This window comes from Ostrinia nubilalis, chromosome 29 (genome assembly GCF_963855985.1).
Source record: "Ostrinia nubilalis chromosome 29, ilOstNubi1.1, whole genome shotgun sequence".
NCBI lineage: Eukaryota > Metazoa > Arthropoda > Insecta > Lepidoptera > Crambidae > Ostrinia > Ostrinia nubilalis.
Window position 1 is genome coordinate 2,074,549 of NC_087116.1, and position 25,048 is coordinate 2,099,596.

General features: G+C 37.9%; 1 protein-coding gene and 1 long non-coding RNA gene across 3 annotated transcripts in view; one reads left to right on the forward strand and one right to left on the reverse strand.

Moving 5' to 3' along the window:
* Positions 1–218: 218 nt before the first annotated feature.
* LOC135085666 (juvenile hormone esterase-like) overlaps positions 219–25,048 on the forward strand; it is a 42,495-nt gene continuing 17,665 nt past the window's right edge. The window contains exon 1 of one of the 2 annotated variants that reach the window (XM_063980455.1): positions 219–356. The gene's annotated coding sequence lies outside the window, so the exon portion shown is untranslated. The remainder of the gene's footprint in view (positions 357–25,048) is intronic. The other variant, XM_063980456.1, reaches the window with a different exon arrangement.
* LOC135085645 (uncharacterized) lies at positions 16,909–17,844 on the reverse strand. The gene is made up of 2 exons (XR_010260182.1): positions 17,528–17,844; positions 16,909–17,153 (listed from the first exon to the last, which is right to left on the reverse strand). It is a non-coding gene; the product is annotated as an uncharacterized LOC135085645 (long non-coding RNA).

Consider the following 25,048-nt stretch of genomic DNA (forward strand, 5'->3'; position numbering starts at 1 on the left):
ATGAAATTAATATAAATAGGTGCATACAGGGTCTCGTCTCGTCTTTCTTTTTTCTTTACCAGTTCTTATTTATTTATTTCAAAATCACAAAAAAAAATCTATGTCAATTAATATTAAATTTGTCAAATTAGTAGTTTTTTCAGTGTGTAGCAACATCAGTTTTCACCGCTGCCAACTGCACAACAATGACAGACAATGACAAAACTTCAAATTAGTTCAGTCACGTTTGTGGTCACGTTGGCAGCATTGCGAGTGGTAATGCCCGCTAGGTCACGAGTGCGCTTTCCGATTGCATTTTAAAACACCTGTTTTCTCAGTTTTATCACGGATTATTTGTGTGACACATTTGTGAAAAGGTAAGTGATGTTTTTGCTAATAAATTTCGTGTTTACAGTGAGCGTTTGATGCGTGTGTTATTGATTAAATTAGTGCAAATAAGCGTAAAAAACACCGCGCCGGTTCGCAGTCGCGAGATTTTTTTGCAAACTGGTTTTTCGCGTAAGGTTTTCGAGGACTTTTTTGACCGAGTGCATTGAGAATTGAGCAGCTGAGTTCACAATGTATTTGTACAGACCGACAATTTTATGCTTATTTTTGCTATAAAGTTGTTTATTAAACGAATCTAATATTATTCTAATTTAAATTCGAACAAGAAATAAGTTTTGAAACTTATTGGATAATTATTTTGTACGTTTATAACAGTAATTAATATGAATTTCCATATTTAACCTAACTTTTTCTGACATTTATTTATTTACAATTTATTAATTTTCTACGTCAACTGTCAATCGATCAAAATTAAGTCAACATCTAAGGCCAGGCGCAAACTTGGTTTTTAACCGACTTCAAAAAAGGAGGAGGTTCTCAATACCACTGTAATTTTTTTGTCACAATTTATGAAATAATCTTAATTAATGTTTGTAAGTAGGAATATCTCGAGAATATTAATGAAATTCGGCCACAACAAAAAAGTAACTTTAGCATAAGCTTGGCCAGTAACAATAGGTTTTCTTAGTTGTCCCTAGGAATTGAAGTAGCGAAACCCTAATCCTACGGTAAATCGGCGCGCCTTTGTTGTGATGATTTTCCCACTCAAAAATAGGATTCTACAGTAGGTAGGTAGTTTATGATGTCAATATTTTCGAGAAAAATACCTACGCAAAATTTCGTGTCGACTATCCAACATTAAAATGACGAAGAGGTAGGTATTCAATTTCAATCAAGTTTTGTCTTTTCATAATAGAGCATAGACAAAGTAACATTCGTGATCGTGACACTTTCAATTTCGAAATCGCGAATTTACCCTTTGGATTGACCATTCCCCTCTTAGCCGTCGATCGAGCCAAACTCAGACGGAGCCGCGGACATTACAATAGAATATGTCCAAGTTAGGACATCAACTCGCGGCTCCGTTTTAAAAGGCTCCGGAAGACACCGTCGGGTTTTAGTGGGGCCCTCACCCTTCTCGAGAGAGTCCCACATTACCCACTGGCCACCCCCTTGGCCTAATGTGCAAAGATCTCCCGACTGTCATCCGCTTTGCACTGGAGGGAAGTCGAACTATAACTTCTTCTTCTTCTTCTGATTAATTTCGTTGCGAGTCCAATGACAGTTTAACTTTCCACCGAGACAAACTAGACCTTCACTGGTTAGGTTTTTATTGGCGGTCAAGCTGTAAATCCTGGCTACATAGGAGTTGCAGTGGTGGGAACGACGGGTGGGAATAGTCCTTAATCCCCGACGGAAAAAAGGGGACGAAAAGCGTATATTTTTTTTTCAATCTCACTGATGTCTTTCAAATACTTACTCATTGCATCACTCATCAACTAGAAATCAATTCGTTAAAAATAAGTAATTATTTTATTACACATTACTTTCTTTTTCTACTGCAACTGATTAGTGCGCGTCAGCTTATTAAACGACGGCTTATTAAGCTCAACATAGAAGCGTCTTATCTCCTTGTAACACAGGCTACTTTGCAACAAAATTGTATAGTCTGATGACTGTATAAAGACTGAATAGTCGATACACGCCACTGATCTCAATCTATAACAATAATATAAACGATATAAGTTATTCGTATATATTTTTGCATTAAATTGACAATGGATAATCTCGTAAGTCCATCTACAATAGTTTCGCTTGCAGAAAGCAATACAATTCATTCTTTTCGGATATGGGGATTCTGAGATCTGTTAGAAGACTATCTTTATACCTATCCTATACTGAGTCGCATCGCAGGATAATCGAACGATCAATAGCAAACATTGCAAAAAACCAGTATGTTAAGGACTATTTTTAAAAATTCTCGAAAGACGACAACGGGCAGGCAGAAAGACGTAGTGCCCTTCCACTAGGGAGCGTCCATTAATTACGTGAGACGTTTAGGGGAGGGAGGGGTCAAGAAAAATCTCACTAAATCTCATGTAGAGGAGAGGGTGGTCTCGACAAATATCACGTAATCAGCAAGAAAAATGGTCAAATTGTGAGAAAACTGGATTATTTTAAATTAAAAAAATAAATATACCTATTTTAAAATGATAATGATAAATTATTATTTTTTTATTCTGAACCGATTAAACAATAAAGAAATTAGAAGAAACGGTTTTTTTAATATTAAATCCTAATCGAAGCTAACCCTTATATTGCAAATATGTATTTTAAGAAATCTCACGTGAGATTGTGGGGAGGGGGAGGGGGTCTGGAAAAATCTCACCAAATCTCACCAAGGGGGGCGGGGGAGTTGAAAAATTGCCAAAATTGTCTCACGTAATTAATGGACGCCCCCCTAGATGGACCAACGATCTGGTGAAGGTCGCAGGAAGTACCTGGATGCGGCCATCGCAGGACCGATCGTTGTGGAAATCCTTGGCAAACTTGGGAAACCTTTGGCCTTTGTCCAAGAGTGGACGTCATTCATTTGGCTGACACAAACGAACTTTCCCCCGGGACAAACTTGACCCTCACTGGTTGGGTTATTGGCGGTCAAGCTGTAGACCCTGGCTACATAGGAGTTGCAGCGGTGGGAACGAGAGGTGGGAATAGTCCCGTCCGAACGAACTAATATAACGAACGTAACAAAACCTCAGCCTAATTTTCAAACTGCTTAGGTCCATTTGTGCAAAGTATACAGGAGGAAATAAAAACTGTTTATTTTTCAGTTTAGTTATTGAAATCATATTGGTATAATAAGGTACTAATTGACATATTATAATGAATCATTATTGTAATAATATTTCAATTAGTACATCATTATATTTCAATTAGTATTTAGTACCTTAACTATGAAAAATAATCTGTTTTTATTTCCTCCTGTAAAGTTTCCACAAATGAACATAAGCAGTTTGAAAATTATACTGACGAAACTACGAAAAGTGAGTTAGTTAAGTTCATAAAACAATCCAAACCAAATCAACTTATTTTATCGTAATAAGGTACCGTGTGTGAAAGGCCTTATTATATTTTTACGATAATATAATTCGGTACCACACATTGGCTCCAAATCTAAATAGGTACCTATTTAAATAATAATATACATACATACACTCAAAAGGTGACTGACTGACTGACATAGTGATCTATCAACGCACAGCCCAAACCATAGACGGATCGGGCTGAAATTTGGCATGCAGGTAGATGTTATGACGTAGGCTGCGCTAAGAAAGGATTTTACGGAACTCCACCCCTAAGGGGGTAAAATGGGATCCACGCGTACGAAGTCGCGGGCGGCCGCTAGTAAGTTTATAGTCCAATCCACCAATGTGAAGAATCGGTCTTGGCCTTATGTTTGTGTCCAACAGTCCAAACTTGTATAAATTCATCTGGTTTACATAAATCTCAAGTACTCGTAACATCAGAGAAACGCACAAAATTTAAAATTCCCGTTTTCACTTTTAATTGGAATTGCAATGGAAACTGGTCCTTATCAAGTAACACTTAAGATCACTCGTACGTTTGTTTAAATACCCATGATAAGGTGTTAAAACGATGGCACAGTGAAGGTTTGAGTGGTGGGTTCACTCCTCCCATTCAGTAAAGAAAAATTCTGGTCTGGTGTGTCACATGGGTGATCAAAATGGGCTCCAGGCGATACTTTGGTGTTCTTTAATCACCCATGGATAAGAAGTCCACTCACCTAGGTGATCTTAACTAAAACGAAGACACGGGTCTTAACGCGACGTTTATTACCATTAATGAGTTACATTATGTACTCATGGCTTGATGTTTCGGCTGCTGTGCTGTAGCCGTGGTCACAGAAATTGATGATTTTATCCGAGGGTGATCAAAGGACACCGAAGTCGCCTGGAGTCCATTTTGATCACCTGGGTGATCAAATCCAGGTGATCAAATTTGAATAGATGATGTACTGTAGACTTTTGGTCTATTTAACTTTAAAACGAGAGGGGTTCACCTCTCGTTCCCAGTCCCAAGGATATCCCACTGTCTTGGAATCCGTAACCAATTTAATGAGAAGAATGTAGAAGTAGGTAACGGGACTATTCCCACCTCTCGTTCCCACCGCTGCAACTCCTGTGTAGCCAGGATTTACCGCTTGACCGCCAATAAAAACCCAACTCATGAAGGCCAAGTTTGTCCCTGGATAAAAGTTAACACGTTGGACGCCATGGCTCACCGGTGAGCCTCGAACAATACCTAGATTTTCTATGGTGTCTAGTTTCTGACCCAATCCCTACTTGCCGTCGGTTCCCTCTGACGCTTAGTGTCCGGCGCCTTGGATACGAGAGACGACCAAGACGTCTTCCACGGACGTCCCATCATCTAGATTCACGCCCGTATTCACAAACATTACTATGAGGTCTCACAGTGCGCGTGGACGCACACTGTGACACTCGAACTAATTACAGAGCTCTATTCAACGCTGTGCGTTCGATTTGCTGCTTCACTTAAGCAAGCATCGTTTGTGAATACGGGCGAAAGACCTTAAAAATTTCCACCACGCCCGGTCCTGCCCTTCTCGCGAATATACGAAACAAGCCTTTATTTCTTTTTTCTATAGAACAACAAGATATTTGTTCAAACCTACTGTCACCCAAACTTAACTGTGGTGTACTTAAAGTAATTTAACGAGAGGAAAGTGTGCATTTAATTAGTCCCCAAGGCCTTTTTAGTTAATTCTTAAAACAATGAAACGCTCTCGCGATGTACGTACATTTACATACTCGAAGACATTCTCATGGTAATCATTGGGTTAAGGCCGGGTAGCAGTGAAAATGGCGAAAATGAGGTTTTCATTTTTCATTTTTGAGGTACTAAACAGTAAAATTAAAGGCTAAGATTTTATTTGGGCATAGTTGAGGATATTTTCTAGGGCTATTAACGGATGGAAACACGATTTGATGAAGTTGACTCGATAGAATAAATTCCCAAAGTTACCTCTATTCGTTTTCTATTTATGGTTTTATTTTTTAAATAAGCGATTTCAGATTCTGAATCTTTTACTAAACTAAAGTTCAGAAATAACTTGAGGGCTTTTAACGGATGAAATTTTTATATTGGCTCTTATTTAGTTACTATGTTAAAAAATGTGGAAAAAATCGCCCATGACGGCTTGGACAATCTCAATCAGTCGCGCGGTGGCGCTTACGGAGGACGGACGCGTGTCAGTTTTTTGGTCGTGACAGTTCGCGATTTGTCAATATTTTTGACAATGATGACTTTGATGAGTCACAGTATAATAACATCAGTGTTACTGGAGAAAGCTAAAATTTTTGATAATTAAGAATTATGAATTTTGTCTACCTATTGAAATTTAAATCGTTGGCATCCTTTTAAACTAAGACCCTACTCATGATACATAGTACATTCCTCAAATATGAGACAAAACCAATGAGTTAAAATTACATTTTTATAGTACCTACATATAATCTACATTGGTCCGTAACAGTTTTTATTCAGTACATGAGTTCCTACAATTTAAATAAAGTTTTTCTACAATTTCTTCCTTGACAATATTGACTCTAATATCCGATTGACTGCCCTGCATTAATTTATTTTAATCTTGCAAATTATTTAGTTAAATAAATTAAATGTCAAAATCATAAATGTCAGTTGACATTTATGATTTTGACATTTAATTTGCTCATTATTACTTTTCTTTAACATAATATTATACTTAAAATCACGCTTTAACATTTGTATGCCGACAAGGCTGATCACGGCTTGAACACATATTTTGTTTGTACATCATACTGCTTACCTGTGTTTCACAAATAAATTATTTGAATTTGAATTTGAATTTGAATCGTCTTACACTCTTTAGAAGAGCACAATGACACAAATAAATAATAAAAATTAGGTCAAATATAGGGGCAGCTGCACGTCACTGAAAGACGATTCTGTACTCGGCATCTGGGCTGGAGAACATGAATCCTTGCTTACAGATGCAGATGTAAATAGAGTTATAGCTGGACAAATTTTACATGAAATGTTTAACAGAAATCAGTTAAAAGACACATACATGGAATACCAATAAGGTTGCGGAGGGAAAGCTACCTATTATAAACAAGCGGCAGCCCGCGACTTCGTTTTACCCCCGTTAGATATGATGTTTTACTTCGTTGTTGATAGATGGCGTTTCACGGCTTCCCCCGAATGAATATTTACGAACATCATACCGTAGTTTGTCCAGTGCTGTAGATTTTAACCAATGACGATAGATGGCGCTTTTTAGACACGTCTTATTTATTTATTGAAATTTATTTGCCACATATCGTCATAATGTTAATCTGGGTTATAAACAATAATACTGTGAAGTTTCAACAAAATCCGTTCAGTAGTTTTTGCGTGAAAGAGTAACAAACATCCAGACATCATGACATCTAGACACCCAAACTTTCGCCTTTATAATATTAGTAGGATATTTCACAATCCAAACTAATATTTAATATTTAGCATTTACTTACAGTAAATATTAGTTTGGATTGTGAAATATTTAAAATAAAAAAAAGAATAAAACAAAATAGGGTTTCAAATTACCTATTTATATCTAATATTATAAAGAGGTAAAGTTTGTGTGTTTGTATATTTGTTAAATTGTAAGGGGTAATCTCGGGATCTACTGAACCGATTTTAAAAAATCTTTCACCAATAGAAAGCCACATTATATCTGAGTGTAATAGATTATATAAAAACCGAGAAATTCCACGCGGGCGAAGCAGCGGGCGGAAACCTAGTTTATTTATAATTATGTAAGAGCATAATTATTAAAGTCGAAGTCAAACATTATTTATTTGTGTGGACCTATATTAACGAGAGATTACAAGGCGTCAAATATTTCAAGAAAAAAATTAAAAACTATATTATAATGCTAAATTTTGCTCTCATGGAGCCTTTACCTACTCTGACAAATTAAGACTTAGAGAAGAAACTAATAATAAAACCATTTAACTGTCCTGCAATGAAAAGCTTGATCGGGTACAACACCTCAAGTTATTTCAGAACTTGATTTCATTAAAAGACTCCGAATATCAAATCACTTAGGTATCTAAAGTCAAACGATTCTGAAATGTCAAGTGGCATAAAGTTGGGACTAATGAATAACCCATTAAGAAAGTAGCGCCCTCCTGTCAATGACATACCTGGAACGATAGAGTATTGGACAACTAATGAAAATGCTTTGTCCTAAATGACTGACGGATATCGTAGAGACCTGAAAGTTGGAAGGTGTGTTCTTTGTATGACGTAGGCATCTCATAAGAAAAGATTTTCCGAAATGGGGTCATGAAATGAAGGGGGTGAAAAACGGGGGCAAAGTTTGTATGGGACAAAGTGATTCCTTGGTTCAATCTACTTGAAATTTAGCTTAACAATTCCTTAATATAATTCATGAAAGACGTGTGGAACAGGTAGAAAGTAATTTTGGCAGTCATTTTCTTCGAAGTTGATATCAATACTACTTAGTGCCTTTGATTTAATTACTTTTTATTTTTACAAGTGTTTGAAAACTCCATGTCAGATTGTGTTCAATGTCAAGTGAAATCTCAAATTGAAATGTCTCAATCTCAATGAGGAGACTCTGTATTTATTTCTAGAATTCCCCTAACACCGTCAAATTGCCCTTTCGAATTCAAGACAGTGCAGTTTCCCATCAGTCTGCTTCGTAATGCCTATAAACAAAGCTCAAAGTCAAACTCTAGGGACCTCTGCTTAAACTCCCATGAGTGCACAGAGGTAAGCAGGTAACCGCGTGTGATGCTCATAGTAATTTTCGATACAGAACCCCGTACATACGTCATACATATTATAGAAAGAAAACACCCAGACCAATACAAACAATTAATATGTTTCTGCAATTTTAGTATGATATTTTTATTTATTAATAAACAAAGAGACTGAACAAAATCAATGCGTGTACTGATTAATGTTATTAACCACATGCAAAGCTTCGTGAATTGCAACAACTATAATTTATTATCCAAGCTCTAAATAATCGCTACTAAGAGTAACTTATCATAAAATGTTTTTCCAGTCGCTCAAGCTTCCAAGGGCCTACCGATAGGTCGGGTGACGTAATCTTGAAATTCTTTAAGCCGGCGCAGAACTTCCAGAAGGTCAGGCGACGCCTCGGCCACTTTGAACCGTGTTTACTTCTGCAGTTATATTTCATATTTATTCGATTCTAGAATATATTCCCAAAAAGTCTGTAAGGTGTTTTAATTTGTATCACTTGGATATGATTTGTATTAGAAAGTGTTGTGAGTGTGACGCTTGAAGGGAAGGAAGTCGACCTAACCTAACCAACTGCGTATTTCTATACTATCTAGCTGGAAATTGTGGCGGGAGCTCTTTGGCGCGCTGTCTTCGGCGAAGTATTGCGCGCGCAGATTTTGACAGCGCGAAATACCTACTTTAGCAGAAATACCAAGCCTTAATATGACATTTTTATTTGGATAAATACCTAAATAAGTGGATGAGGCACATGACTAAATGACAAAATATAATGTCAGTCCTATCTTGAGTATAAAAAAAACTCAAATTATTTAACCACTACACAATGAAGCTCTTGGCCTGCATCTCACCTGATAGAAAGTGATGATCAGGCAGAAGGTGGAAGTGAGCTTCACCCGGAATCCACAACCACAGAGGAATTGGCCATCTTACACTGGTTGGGTTTTTATAAGCAGTCAAGCTGTAGATCCTGGCTACACAGGAGTTGCAGCGGTGGGAATGAGAGGTGGGAATAGTCACGTTAAAGCAACTTTTTATGATATCTCAGCTAATTCGCGAGAAAAAGTAATTTAAATGATAAATTGGACCAACACCATCACACAAATCGTTTTTTTCTATTTGAATATTTTTAATCCATAATCATAATTAACGGATCTCCCATAGTTGTTGTACAGACAAACACTAGCGAAAACAGTGTGGAATCTTATTGTATAGGCACAATAAATGCCATTTTCCAATAAAAATGTATAGTATGATGTGCTGTCGAACATTCATGACTGCATACATTCAATAGATTCATCTCGATGCAAAAAACATAGTTATTCATAGCGTTGTACAAGATTTATAGATTAGATCTGAGATAGTATTGACTAGACTAGTCACTAATTCAGTGATTCTGAAACTGTTCTTGATCAAGGACTAGGTAGTACTTCGATTTGTTGTTGAAAGAGTACCTACTTTATGAGCTGATGGCGCGGGACTATTCCTACCTCTCATTCCCACCGCTGCAACTCCTGTGTAGCCAGGATCTACAGCTTGTCCGCCAAAACCCAACCAGTGAAGGTCAAGTTTGTCCCGAGGGAAAATTAAACCCGCAAAAAAGTAGCTTTAGTCTAAAGTAAAAAAAAATCTTATTTGTTTAGAAATTAAACATAGATCAACCAAATCTCGAAGTTTAGATAGACAAGGGGCGACCATGGGCTGGGATGCTGGGAAGACGTAGTGTAGGCCTCCCACTCGGTTGACTGACGATGTGAAGGACGATCGGGCAGCGCAGGATCGGTCGTTGTCCTTGGGGGAGAGGCCTTTGTGGACATCTTTTGGTTGAAACAAACGAAATTATAATATTAGTTACAAATTATATCACTGGGGGTAGGTCAGCTGTAGATCCTGGTTACACAGGAGTTGCAGCGGTGGGAACGAGAGGTGCGAATAGTCCCATTACAAATTATTTTGTCACTTAAAGATGGATGATATCAAAAAATATATTTGATCTCACATGCGAATTTTTACGTCCACTCATTTCCGCTAAAGTTGTAGATTTTATCGATAAATGAGTCAGTGCACTCGAAATCGATTCACCGTGTGAGTCATACGACGACACATACATTGTGGCTGAAAGGTGGCAAAGTTTAAACTTAACATGCTATAGATCTAGCGTTTAACTCAGTCGGTGTCTGAGTTATGGGAGCGGCACGGGATGGGTGACATTGACATAATATTATGATGTGACAGAACATACAAATCTTGCTTATCTGAAGTCTCGCTGACGTTTGATGGCTCAAAAAACACCCTCCCGTGTCGCACCCATCATTTCAGTCACAGGACATCCGCTGCATAGGCCCAGGACATCCACTGCTGAACATAGGCCTCCCCCAATAATCTCCAGACCGGTTGGGAGTAGCCTGCATCCAGCGCCTTCCTGCTACCTTTATGATTAACAGCCTAGACAAGTTGCACTTTTTGATCGAATCGAAAATCGAATCTGTCATATCTCCATGCAAAAAAAGACCTTTCGACCAATTTGCGATTATAATGTGCACTTTGTCTAGACCACCAGGAGTTGCAATGTAGGAAAGAGAGAGGATTATTCCCGTTCAATGTTTATAGAAGGATCGAACCCGTGACCTCTTGTATCTGTTCTTAGCAAATACGCTAAATCGTCTAGAAAAAAAATTGAAAAAGAGAAATTAAAATGTTTGTTTGGAACCAAATTACATGTATAATGATGTCATCGATGTAACTAATACTACAAAATTACGACTTTCAACCAATTTCCTAATGAAAGAAAAATTCAATCAAGTTGAATAAACCGTAATGATACAGTTTTTAAGTTCATAATAGAAGCGAAGAATATTACTTTGTTAAACTTTGTTTAGTCTGTTTGTCCAACGTTAATCATTAACTCGAGAACACGACAGTTTTAAAGTAAATTGAGTGATAAATAAATACTTTTCCTCGTTTATTTTTAATGAAAAACCTAGCCTTGTATTAGTTTTCATCGCCACCTTGAAAGACCTCTCGTTCCCACCGCTACAACTCCTGTGTAGCCAGGATCTACAGCGTGACCGTCAATAACCCACCCAACCAGTGAAGGCCAAGTTTGTCCCGGGGAAAGTTAAACTGCCATTGGACCCGCAACGAATTTAATCAGAAGAACATAGGAGTTCGAAATTCCCAGTTTCAATCTGGTGACATTTTTGCATACCTCTCAGTCTGTCCAAACCGAGATTATCCTTGGAATCTTCCTATTGGATACCATTGCTAAGGTTGGGAATCATCATCATCTCAGCCATAGGACGTCCACTGCTGAACATAGGCCTGCGTCCAGCGCCTTGCTGCTACCTTTATGATGTCGTCAGTCCACCTTGTGGGTTGGGAATATTTTACTTGATTCCTAATCCTATATTTGCCAGGACTTGAATACTCCAATATGTCTCTATTGAGTGCGAATTTAAGCATTCCCCAAATCGGAAATATGCCCCGAAAATTTTCAATCATTGCCGGAAATATTGGTGATTTTCCGACGTTTTGAATGCTCTCGGGAATGACTAATCTTCATGTCATGGTGCTGTTTTTGTTTCATTTCATCCGGCGCTACACATTTGGGTACATTGGGTCCAAGGCCTCGAAGTCCTTGGACATAAACGTGGCTGATCTACACATTGATGTATTGGATTCAAGACTTGGAGCCAACATATTATACCCCGTTTGGCGTCGGCATTAGGTATCATTAAGTACCTACCTACCTTCAACAGGATACCCTAAATCGATTCTAAAGGACTCTAATACCAGTCCTTAACTAAATAATAGTCTGCACTCATTATTCTTGTAACAATGGGGCAACAAACCTTATAAACAATCAAAGGAACTGATTGTATGCTAAATTATGACTTTCGTGACGTCACCGACGTGGATGCGAGACAAGTGATAATACTGAGAAATTAATTAATAAATGGCTGAGTCAATGGCGCCAACATTTGCTTTATAGGTCACTAACCCGCATATCCATAAACTAACACAGAATTAAACTGGTTAGTTAAAACATTGTTTAACAACGTGTTTGGCTTTTGCCAAGCTTCTTCTGGACTTTGGTCCAGAAGGTCGGAAAATCTTCATTGCGACATTTTTTTTTACCAAAATCATGAGAAATTTTTCATATCCTTACATAACTTATCAATGGGTTGACCAAATTCCAAGTATTACAAAATATTTCAAGTAGGTATTCTTCAAGTTTTTTTTTTTAGTGTAGCCTGTTAATTTTTCCACGGTAGAACGACTCAATCCTCGATACTTAATTGCTTCACCATATTAGCAATTAGGTCTTATAATTCAAGCAAATTAATGTGGACCCAGTTAGGGCACAGCAACCTTTGGAAGAACGACCCTCTCTTTCCCAGAGGCAAATCAAGAATTTGATCTATTTCCCCGCCCTGGCCAGACGGTTTGGGAAGGCCTGATCTAAATATATAAAAGGGAAAACTTGACTCACTGACATCAATGCACAGGCTAAACGTAGGCACTTGAAATTTGGAAGGGACGTAGCTTAGGTGCCGTAGAGGTGCACTAAGAAAGGAATTTCCGAAAATCTCACGGAAACAAGAATTAGCGGGAAAAAACATTTGTATGAAAAAATCTAAACCGCGTCAGATAGATGAAGGGGGTAAAACGGGACCCACCCGTACGAAGTCGCGGGCGGCCGCTAGTTTTCACATATTTTACTAACCTAAGCTCTTACAAAATTCAATGAAACTGCAAAGAAAATAGCATCAGTATATTCAGTATCATGCAACGCCTTGACATCTTAAAGCAGTGAACATACCTCCATATCTCCGAGTCGGTCATTGAAACGCAATAAAAATATCATTGGCCGATGTATGTAAACATCGGGCAGCAGTGTATTGTCACGCGAGCGCGATAGTGGTGAGTTACGGAGGTGAAGGTGGTCGCACATTGCTGTAATGTTCGCGAGCATTCGTTTGGAAACTTGCGAGGCTTGGAAGGATTGAATGAAGATGAATGGGACTAGGTTTTGATGGCCAGCTTCATTACTCTGGCAATTCAGAGAAATTATGTCAACCATACTCATAGAAATTTCTTTAGAGGCATGGCGCAAAAAACTCACAATCCTTCTTGGCTTCTTGCCTCTTCATCTCTTCGCTTTCCAACGCCTCTTTCTTTCGATCCTCCGCGTTGTGACATCCGTCTTCGGGTATCAACTGGACAAGGATTTATTGTTTTGGATCCATTCTTGTGTCCAAGCACGATTGCTTAAAAATTGTCCATGTAAGAGTATAAGCAAGCACCTTTAACAGATATCTACATAAGCCAATCATTACCACTATTTTTGTTTTTGTCTTGTTTCTTTTAAAATGTTTACTTGCGTAATAAAAAACAGTAAATGCTCCTCGTTAACTCAAATAAGTCGCCCTGATTTACTGTCACAGTATGAAGTTGTAGCCGCGTCGTTCGCACGCTTTCAAATGACTAATAGTTCTGTTACAAGCGAACGTTCTAGTGTATATCCAGCTTTGCATTGAACGCTGTCGGTGTATAACTTACTACTCGACACCCGTGTGTGGCCAATGACTGTGACTGCACTTGACTTTTCCGTTCTACTAGCCACAGAATGGTTATTAGATAGAAATTGAGATCTGTTTCTGCTTTCAAGAATATCAGCCTATGGGAGTCCATAGCAGCCCCCCTAGACAAGTGGAAAAACGTGACAGTTGTAATGCGAAAGGCCTTCATCATCTTCATCATTTCAGCCACAGGACGTCCACTGCTGAACATAGACCTCCCCTAATGACTTCCACATCGCCCGGTTGGTAGCGGCCTGCATCCAGCACCTTCCTGCTAAAATGAGGTCGCCTCTATTCCTTAAAAGGAAAAGAGGAATCCCTATAAGATCACTTTGTTGTCCGTCTGCCATTGGAACTGTAATACCCTCTCTCTCAAATTCTCTCAAAAACTTTGGAATGTGTCAAGTTTAAAATTAACCCCAAATACTTGTGTCTGTCCCTTGAAAGAAGCGAGCATCTTAATAAAGTAAATCCAAAGATACGGCCATTTTAGTCTTATTTTCTAACACTTCTCAGAGGAATCAAACCTTACACATACTGGACCACACAGAGGCGTCAGAATAAGAAGGCATTTGAAATTTTAAACATTGTTAAAAAACTGCAAATAAATTCGATCAATTTATTTGACACTGATTCCATGCAAAATCCCTGCCCTTGAATGGGCGCCTACCTGAATGTTAACATCGTGAGTCATATAGCATGCATATTGAGTCATATAATATACATATTGAGGTTCCTTTGTCTACATCCATGGGTATTTCACCGCCTGAATAATGAACAGGTTGAAAGGGAAACGAATGGTCTGGTCAGTCTACACATAAATCTATATCTTTAAAAAAACGGAAGGTCACTGACTCACTCACTCATCACGAAATCTCAGAAACTACAAGTGCTAGGAGTCTCAAATTTTGCATGGGGGTTCCTTTTAGAACGTAAGTGCTCACTAAAACGGGATTTTGCTAAACTCCACCCCTAGTAAAACGAGATCCACGCTAGTAAGAAAATAACCAGCTGTTCCATACTCAAATAGGACTGAAGGGAAGTCGATCCTTAACTTCGAACTCCTCCTATGTTATTCTGATTAATTTCGTTGCGGGTCCAATGACAGTTTAACTTTTCCCCGGGACAAACTTCACCTTCACTGGTTGGGTTATTGGCGGTTAAGCTGTAGATCCTGGCTCCACAGAAGTTGCAGCGGTGGGAACGAGAGGTGGGAATAGTCCCGTTTACCTACCATATAAAAAGTTGCTGTTATTGATTGCAAAGAAGAATATTGGGAGGGTGAAATTAATAATAATAATAATAATAATAATAAACTAGGTAATCCTGTATTATGGGGACTTGAGTTTGGAATTGGATATGATTATAAAACATCACCTTTCAAGTTACTAATAACTAAATGAAATTGTATGGTTTCTTTTGGTAAAAAAAATGGTTCTTTTGATGATAGCGGAGTATAAAAGAACAAGATAACACAGGCAAAGCCGAGGCAGAAGCTGGTTTGAAATACTAATTATGTTGTAAAGCATACGTTAATTATTGAAACATATTGTTTTTCTTGGAAAAAAAAGTTGAAATATGCACGTTGCGTGCACTAAAAAGTTCTCGGTGTCTCTGTCATTGAAAATACAGTAACTATAATAATCACACTAATATTACAAAGCGAAAGTTTGCGAGTGTGTATGTTTTTTTTTTTTTTTTTTTTTTTGTTTGTTACTTCTTTACGTCTAAACGGCTGGAGCGATTTTAATAAAATTTGGTATGGAGTTAGCTGACACCCTGTATTAAGACACGCTGCATTTTACCGCGGGGCACAGCCAGTAGAATATGTATTATGAATGCGAAAATATCTCTGTTTATCTATCTTTAACATGGAAATCATTGGGGGAGGACTATGTTCAGCAGTGGACGTCCTATGGCTGAGATGATGATGACGATGATCTGTTTTTACCTTTTTAGGACTAAACCACTGAATCAACTGGTTCAGATAATCATCGAAAAAGATATAGGCTAAGTACTTTTCCCGAAAATAGATCTCAATAATATCATCATCAGGTCATTTACTCTCCACTGCAGGAGCATGACGATCTAATTGACCAGAGGCACATGGAGGATTTGGTCTAGTCTAGTCTACATTTCCCACGCGCTGGCTAGACGGGTTGGGGTGAAATTTTCTATGTTGCCTAGGTTTTGTATTTCATCATCATCATCATCAGCCACAGGACGTCCACTGCTGAACATAGGCCCCACATTTTTGTTTATGACAAGTTATTATAGCTAGCGGCCGCCCGCGACTTCGTACGATCCTGTTTTACCTCCTTAGGGGTGGAGTTTCGTAAAATCCTTTCTTAGCGGATGCCTACGTCATTGCATCTACCTGCATGCCAAATTTCAGCCCGATCTGTCCAGTGGTTTGGGCTGTGAGTTGATAGATCACTATGTCAGTCAGTCACCTTTTTTAAAACGAGAAAGAACTGTGACTGTAAAGAAGGCCAAGCAGACAAATCCGAGTGCATAAGCCAGTAAAAACCATAAAGTTAATATTCCTTCGGAATAGAGCAACAATCACGAGCTGTCAAACGAAACCAAAAATGAGATGTCATATGTGTGTGTAAAAATAAATATGTGTGCATGTCAGTGATGTATGTCGTTACTTTTCACATGAATATCGATATCGATTAAATATTAATTAACACCTAACAGTAATAATATAAATAGAATAGGATGGAATGGGATTGTAGGTATATATTTTTTTCCCTGCCAAAATGTCAGAATAATGTAATGTAACGTACAACAATCCAGTGTTCCGAATGTGTAGAGCTTACAATGAAATTAGCAAGGATCTAGATGTTTTCTCACTTTCTCGTGCATCTTTTCTTAAATTGTGTAAGTGCAAATTGTAAACTAACATGCATGTATTTATTAGAATTATTACTGTATCACTTAAATCAAAGCTAGACTAAAACGAATGTTGTGTTCAGCTACAATCGGAGTGCAAATTAATTGTTAATCTTTGTTCAATGTACTTTATTTTTAAGCCATGATTTGCAATCTGTTGCTGTACCTTAATAAATAAATAAATAAATAAATATGGGAATTGGGAGAGTGGCCTAAGAAAATAAAAACAAAACTCAGAAGATTAAAATTATTCAACTTATTTATTTGAAAGAGTGAGAGTTACAAACATCAAGACATCCATACAAACTTTCGCATTTATAATATTAGTAGGAGTAAAACAATAATTAAAAAATGATAATTCTGACGATAACGTAAGAAAATAGGATTCTAACGATGTAATAATCGTTGTTGGCCGTATAGTGTAGTGGTTCGAAACGGACTACTATTCCGGAGGTAGCGGGTTCGATTCCCGCACAGTACAAACATCTGTGTGCATGAACATATTTATTATTATATTTAGTATGTAATATTTAGTTTAGTTTATTAACTAACAGGTAATTACAAAATAATACTTTTCTATATTCACATACAAACGCCATTTATGTACCTACATAATCAGCAGTGACTGTGATAAACAGCGCAGAAAATATATTTATCGATTGTGGTACAACCCTAGTGTAAAACGAAAATTATTTCTTTACACAAAATATTCATAAATTCTGGATTATGAGCATGAAATCTTTGCTTACAACTTAAATTAATGTTTAAAGAACATAATTATCACACTTAGTGCTTAAAATTCTAAGCGCATTCACAAAAATAAAGCTAAAGTTTGGAGGTGTCGATTTCAATAAATTTACCTGTGAAATGAATATTTTGCAGGATTATTCCTTTGGTGTACATCACAATCAAGGACGGAACAGGTCACCATTATATTAGAAAACAAATTTTCCAAAAATAAACAGGATTTTACGATATTTTTATAAAAAACTATGAATTAAAATTTTCTTTGTGCCTCTTAGTGTCACTGCCTGTCAAATCTTTTGCAAAAATGGTTCTATTGACGTGACGATGACAGCATCACACATCTCTTTTTATCACACAGGGTTGCAGATAGTGACATCTCGCTCGCTCATTCTTTGTTGCTCTATTCCGAAGGAATATTAACTTTATGGTAAAAACTTAAAGATACAAGATACAATACAAGAAACAAAACGCAGTATTATTTGCAGCTCAGATAAAAACGTCAAGTGTGCTCCAATTTGCTACAAACAAGTTGTATAATTTATTTATAATGCAGTTTCGCGTCTGTGTGTACTTTCGTTTATCCGAGACACGACTTTCACTGGCGAATATCGATTATTGAGATCGTCTCTCGAATGTTTTTATCAAGAAACAGGCTCTCAATGATAGTGATATATTAAAATTTAGAGGTCTAGCGCTTAAGTCAGTCAGTGCCTTAGGTATGGGAACGGCTCGGGAGGGGTGAGATTGACATAATTATGACGTGAGGACAGAGCATACAAATTTGAAGCATAATTTTATCCGAAGTCTCGCTGTCGTTTGACGTCTCAGAAACACCCTCCCGTGCCGCTTCCATACCTCAGGCACTGACTGAATTATGCGCTAGACCTATAGTCCCGGGTAGTTTTGCCCGAGGTCTGTTTGTACAATATTCAACTTCATCTCAGCCATAGGACGTCCACTGCTGAACATAGGCTCCCCCAATGCTTTCCATGTTGCCCGGTTGGTAGCGGCCTGCGTCCAGCGCCTTCCTGCTACCTAATATTTAACTTATTTAGTTAAATAAAAGTGTTGCATGCATACCTTGTTCATGCATGATTTTATTTATCCTTATCTAAGAAATCATCATTTATATCCACAAGAATAATCGAACGAAAAAACGAACAAACGTTACATTCATCGCTTTCTTTTTTCAATGAATTAACAGTATTTTATTCAAATCATCTTGCTGGATATTCTCATTTATGTAAGTTCTGCAATAACTATCTTGTACCCTAGGCGCAGACCGCCGACTTTTAGTTTGACCGATAGTTGGACCCGATTTTAATTTGTATGAAGAATAGGCCGATACCAAATCGGTGTAATGTGCGCACTCTCATACATCTCCATACTGATTAACAGCCCGACTCAACTATCGGCCAACTGAAAGTTGGTGGTCTGCGCCTAGGCTAACAGCGCATCTTATTCTTCGCCCAAAGTAGCCATAAAGTTCGCAACACGTCTTTGTTACATTGGAATAAGGTTGTGTTGTCAACTTTTTGGCCACTTTGGGTGTTAGATTTGTCGCTGACTGTATCAATATTGGCCCCACCACTTCTTCTAAAGTTAGTGACCACTCCTACTTCACTCTTAGGGCTTGTTCCCATGGAGATATCCCGTTTTTAGCAGGATCCCGATTAGTAGTAGACGTGTTTTAATATTAACGTTCACACGGAAATTCCGTTTGCAGTGTCCCGCAAAAAACCAATCAGTACGAATTTTTATTTCAAACTAGCTGACCCCGCGAACTCTGTTCCGACATAAAGGCAATAAATAAGCCATCGCAATTTTTCCTTATTTGCTCACCGTTTAGACATACCCTGGACTACGACAAACATTTTAAAACCAAAATCAGCTCAATCGGCCCAGCCGTTCTCGAGTTTTAATCAGACTAACGAACAACAATTCCTTTTTATTTATATAGATTTTAAACACTCTTGTGTGTTCACACAGCAAAACTGGATTGCCGTGGAAATAAAGTCTAATTACTTGGGGTATATTGGTGAAGAAATGTGTCTCATTTAAAATTATTAGCATTCTATACAATAGCATTATTTTTATTATAGAAACATTTGAGGTCTCAATAACAACCCTTGTTTTAGACCTAACTTCTTTGGGTATTGGGAAAGAAATTCATTTGTCATCACTCTTGTTGCTACATCTCTCCGTAATATTTTTAGCACACTATAGTTAACTATACAATAGCAATAGCAATACCCAAGTTTGCCTTAAGATATCTGCGCAAACACTCATAGATACGGCAACGTTCCGATAAAAATGAGATAACGCGATGTTTTTCATGAGACACAAATTCTAAAGAATATGAATTCCAATGCTGTGACTACATATTGGCTAGGTTCAAACTTGGCTCCAAAAGCTAATAAATGGGTCAAAGTATGCACCACATAAGAAGGCTCAAGGTCACCCAAAGGGCGATGGAGCGGGCTATGCTCGGAGTTTCCCTGCGTGATCGAATCAGAAATGAGGAGATCCGCAGGAGAACCAAAGTAACCGACATAGCTCGCAGAATTGCTAAAATCAAGTGGCAGTGGCGGGGCACATAGCTCGTAGAGACGATGGCCGTTGGGGCAGGAAAGTTCTCGAGTGGCGACCACGGGCTGGAAGACGTAGTGTGGGCAGGCCTCCTACTAGGTGGACCGACGATCTGGTAAAGGTCGCGGGAAGAGCCTGGATGCGGGCAGCGCAGGACCGTTCAATACATTGGCTCCAACCCACACTAGCTGTTCTAACCCTCACGTATTCTCTCTTCATTTCGCCACATTGGCTTCAAGACTACATTTTGGAGCAAAAACAGGTCTTGTGGATATCCACATATATTCCCACTACTATCCACAGTCAAGTTACAAGATTAGTAACCCCTAGGTTTGGTAAAGTCAGTGTCAAATAGTTCGTGACAACTAAAGTGGCCAAAAAGTTGACAACACAACCTTATTCCAATAGTAACGAAGACGTGTTGCGTGCGTACTTATAGGCTACTTTGGGTGCCACGAACTATTTGATGCTGACTGTATTAAAGCGCATGTGTAATATGTATACCCGACCAAACCCCATTTTTGGATTTTTTCTACCATAATATATCTCCTTCTGTCCGTCATTAACTTTAAAGACACCCATGTCGAAAAAAAATACTTTTCCCCGTAGCTGCCAGTGTTGCCAGGTGATCGAGATGAAAATGGTCAAATGTCACTTGTAACGACCCTTTTGCAGGAGGCGTCATCCAAATTTTTGACCGGAAGTCGTTATTTCCACTTTCGACATTTTTGGACCAAATCTGACGGTATTAAAGCGCATGTTGTGCACTTAAAACAGGATTTCAAATTCCACCTTTTTGGTTGCGTAGGTTCACACTTGCAAGGTTATTTGGTAAAAGAAGGAGATCAAGTAATTGGCTGAATTTACAAAAGTCTTTCTTCAACCTTGTCACCATTCGGATTGTTATTTTATCAGAATACAACATACGTGCTTAAATTATCATTTCGAAAGTAATAATCTAAGACGAACTAAGGTCACCACTTTCTTTATATCTCTTCATACATATTTATCTAGAAATCATCTTTAAACTATGCAGTCTTCATAGCTTATGATGACATCGTCTATGTATGTAATTTTTCTCCAGAATTAAAATTTAAAAGTGTCACCAATTAATTTTAAAGTGATTTGAAGTACATCGATAAAACCAGATGTTAATAATAGAACCATAACAAAAAAACTTAGACGTAATTTTAGACGGTGCTTGTTACGATGCCGATAAAATCTAGATTTGGTGAAAGGTCACGTGTGGAGCTCATGGGTGCAATAACCTAAAATTATCTAATAACAACATCTATTTCGGTGTGAAGGTTGCTGCTTCATTACCTTCAGATTATTATGCAGGCTTTGGCTAGTCACTGCTTGCGAATTGATTAGTTAGTCTATACTTCATTATCATTATGTAGTCGGTAAGCTAATTGAACTGAGAGAATAAAACTAATATGACTAGGTTTCTGTCCAAAAAAGTTATGACGACGGCAAGTAAATAAATACTAATCCGTCTGTCTAAAAGTAAGTCAAACGCTTGTGAAAATACTATGTGTAGTAGTGTGCGCGTCAAGTAGTTCGTGACACCCAAAGCGGCCAAAAAGTTGACAAGTGACAACACAACCCTATTAAAGTTGTATAACAAAAAGGCGAACTTTTTGGCTACTTTGGGTGTACTATGAACTATTTGACGCTGACTGTCCAAAAATGTACAAATATCTAAGAAAGTATCTAGATATTTGCAAACCTGTCTACCTGAATCAATTTTATCATCAGGCCTTGTCTGAACGAGTGAAGATAACTGTATCCGACCGTCATTTGAAACCTTACAACCAGATTTTAAATCGACTTATGCTAATCTTTTTATGTGTAATCTAATGAATGAGTCATTTCTCTAGATTCTCACGGCCAAACAATGATTGTAAATTATTCTCGGTGGGGACGAAATAGAAATGGAGGCAGTAGGCTTGCTGCTTAACGACAATGGCTATATCCATGATGTCCATTTTTGTTGAAAATTCTCTCCTAAACAACTGCATATGTACCATCGGCAACAATGTAAACTATCCATTGCCTGTCATGTCGTCTCGTTCTATCGCAAAGAATCACCATTTGATGAGAGCGAGAGCAAAAACGGAAATGGATAGTTAACAGTGTGGCAGTGTGTACATAAGAAAGACCCCACAGTGCTATCTTGACCTTGATTCCCATATTTCATCAGGTTATTTTGTCTCCACCCATTGCCGGAACACAACTCTATCAAAACCAAAGGTGAATTTGCCTTACAATCCCCATGCTAGCCAGACGAGTTGGGGAGGCCTGATTTTCGTATATTTGTTTCTTAGTCGCCTTATGAAATCCATGGGACAAATGGACGTAGTCAACCACACGGCTATTTCCATTTAAAGAGTTTTCATAGTTACCTAGATTCCTTAAAAAAAAAAAAATTAAAAAAACAAATTCAACTCCTAATGCTTTTGGGCAAATATACCCACGGTATTTGAACCTACTGAAGTGTCTCCTATATTGTATTCTTCTAGCCGTTAAGTTTACACTTATCTACGTTTCAGTATCGGATACCTAAGTATTAAGGGTGCGTGACAGTTTATATAAGTTTATATGATATAAATTCATTTCAATAACATTCATATTGTATAATAAACGTATGTTATAATAACACTTGATATAATTTTTTAACATATAATGTTTACTTCATATAATAAATCATTTCTAATAATATCATTTCAGATACCAATCACAACGCATAAAGACATTTGATATAAACCTTACTTAATCTAAGACTCATTTGATGTAATTTTGTTTAATATAAATATTATTTCACATAACCATTACTTGTTATAAATATTATTTGTTATACTCTTTAATTGATATAATTTCTGATAGATATAACTTTAAGTAGGTATGTTCTTCTTTAGCTTGACTTATAAATGACTTTAGTGACAAAAACGAATCGCCGTAAAACCGACTCCACGTAGTCTTGTCTGCCCTACCCCTAGAGTGTAATTTAGAAGCGCGTAGGCACGGAGGGGCGAGGCGGCCCGCGGGCTGAGGAGCAGGTGGCTGGAAGCGAGGCGCCGCGGCTGAGGCTGGCCGGCGAAGCCGGCCAGCAAGCCGAAGACGCGGTGTCGAGCGAAAGCCATCTGCGACGATTAGCACGCGAGGGACCGCCAGAGCCCCGCAGTGCCGGAGCCGTGACAGAAGTCTCAAGTTTTTAGTCAAATTTGCATGCTGCATGCCTGCATGCCTGCATGCCTGCTTGCTTGCTTGCTTGCCTGCTTGCTTGCTTGCTTGCTTGCTTGCTTGCTTGCTTGCCTGCTTGCTTGCTTGCTTGCCTGCTTGCTTGCCTGCTTGCTAGCTTGCTTGCCTGCTTGCTTGCCTGCATGCTAGCTTGCTTGCTAGCTTGCTTGCTTGGTCGCTTGCTTGCTTGCTGCATGCAATGCTTATTATAACAAATGAACTTTATATAAAATTATTATAGTTATATGATTTAAGTTTTATAGGAAAAGAATTTTATCTCATTTGATTGTTCGACATTTTATTTTTATATGATTTGAATGTTATTTGTTTTAAATAGTATACATTGTAAGTTTTATAGAAAACATTCATTATATCAAACGATTTTATATCAGTTAATAGTTATTTGTCTTAAAATTATTCGTTTTAAAATTATATTATTCGTTTATTATAGTAAATAATTATTATATTAAACGATTTTATATAATTTGATGTTATATCCTCTAAGTATTATATGATATGTAGTTATATCATACATTACACACCCAAGTATTAATAGGCGGAACGATATTATTAAACGCCATCTTGTGTAAAATAGAACGTTTGTAAATTTTCGCGCGCTCATTCATTAGTATTGCAATTTTTTAAATTTTTCTACCATTTTTGCAATGGCTGACTTTGAATCAACTTTAACAAAACATCATTTTAATCATGTTATTGTATAAGTAATTCGTATGTAATTTTTTGCAACTTTTTCATCAAAATAAGTTATTTATTGATCTCTAAAAAAAATGAGATGCACTTGAAAATTTAGACGGGTTTGCTCAATGTTTAGAGGTCACGAAAGTTCAACGAAAAGCAAAGGTTCCGTGTTCCCAACTGAGGCGACAATCTTTCAAATCTAATTAATTTCGTTGCGGGTCCAATGACAGTTCAACTTTCCCCCGGGACAAACTTGACCTTCACTGGTAGGGTTTTGGCGGCCAAGCTGTAGATCCTGGCTACACATGATTGAGTGGTAGAAAATTAGACCGTTTATGTATGAACTTGGCGACTCTCTGAGACTTGACTATCCCAACTAATATTATAAATGCGAAAGTAACTCTGTCTGTCTGTCTGTCTGTCTGTTACGCTTTCCCGCTTAAACCTCGCAACCGATTTTGATGAAATTTGGCATAGAGATAGTTTGAGTCCCGGGAAAGAACATAGGATAGTTTTTATCCCGGTTTTTGAAACAGGGACGCGCGCGATAAAGTTTTTCTGTGACAGACAAAATTCCACGCGGGCGAAGCCGCGGGCGGAAAGCTAGTAATAAATATTTCAAACAATGACATAGCGACTGGATCTCATGCCGTATCTTGTTTGTCACACGACGAACAATAGCCGAAAATAAACAACTACCAAGAGTTTATTGAATAGGTGTTATTTAAACATCGAGGCGTGTAGAATTTTGAGATCTTTGTGGAATTATAGAGAATATTAAAATCGGAATGGAGCAAAAAAGTTTTTTATGAATGAGGTATTAAGGCCCTTTTACACAGTGATCCAGTTCTGCGGGATCCAGGGAATCCGCAAAACTGGGCTGCGGCTGCGTGTCTGACATTCGAATTTGAACGGAACGGTTTTTTACGGGACAAAGTGTCTGGTCTAGACAAAGTGATAAATATGACTGTTGCAAATTGCAATGCCGAAATCGCTTAGTCTAGCATTTTTGTATTACTTCGCTCCGTGACGATATTTTGAAATTATGACCCCCATTATAGACAATATGACTGTTTTGTGACGAATTGAACTACCGATCCGTC